Genomic DNA, 737 nt, shown 5'->3' with positions numbered 1-737 from the left:
CTGATGCCCATTGACCTGCAAGTTTTCCATCACTAACCCTTTAAAACTCTTTAGTCCAGCAGTTTAAGTTTCTACCTACGGTGCCCCCCACAATCTGTCTCTGCCTCCAAAACTGTCTGGCACAACTGACTTCATAACAACACAGTGATAGCTGATGTAACTAAAAAGTAGCCCAGTACACACATTAACCTCAAATGTACATGGAATAATAAATTCACCCCTAACGTTTTATTTAATTATGTTTTCTGTTTGTACTGGTTAGGTTTTAATGCTGCATTGCACATCTGAGCTATTTGCACTTATTTGTATTCTTAAGCTTTACTATCAGTTTGGAAGTTTCAAAATAAATCTTATTGTAACGTTACTTGTACAATGACAAAGATATTCTATTCAATTAGCTCATGCTCTGCTCTCTCTGTATCTAACAAGCCATTGTTCAGTAATAAATTAAATATAATAATTAAAATAAATGATGGACTTTGTCAAAAATGAGAGCTTTAGTGAGGAAATGTTGTTGTGGAGAGGGTTTTTTTTTATTTATTTTTTTATCATTTCTGCCCGGATCTTTTCCAGATGTTGAAACTCCTCCTCAGTTTCTCCAATTCTTCTGAGTGTGTTCACTGTATAAATTAATATGGATTAATCTTTGTCAAAGCTGTGTTTGTTCTGTTGTTTGCTCTTTAGCCTCTTCTCGCTGTTTTAAAATCGATTGAGTTTGTAAACACATACAAATGATA

The sequence above is a fragment of the Sinocyclocheilus grahami genome, unplaced genomic scaffold, assembly GCF_001515645.1.
Source record: "Sinocyclocheilus grahami isolate Dianchi unplaced genomic scaffold, SAMN03320097.WGS_v1.1 scaffold152.1, whole genome shotgun sequence".
Taxonomy (NCBI): Eukaryota; Metazoa; Chordata; class Actinopteri; order Cypriniformes; family Cyprinidae; genus Sinocyclocheilus; species Sinocyclocheilus grahami.
Note: the sequence above shows the minus strand (reverse complement) of the source record.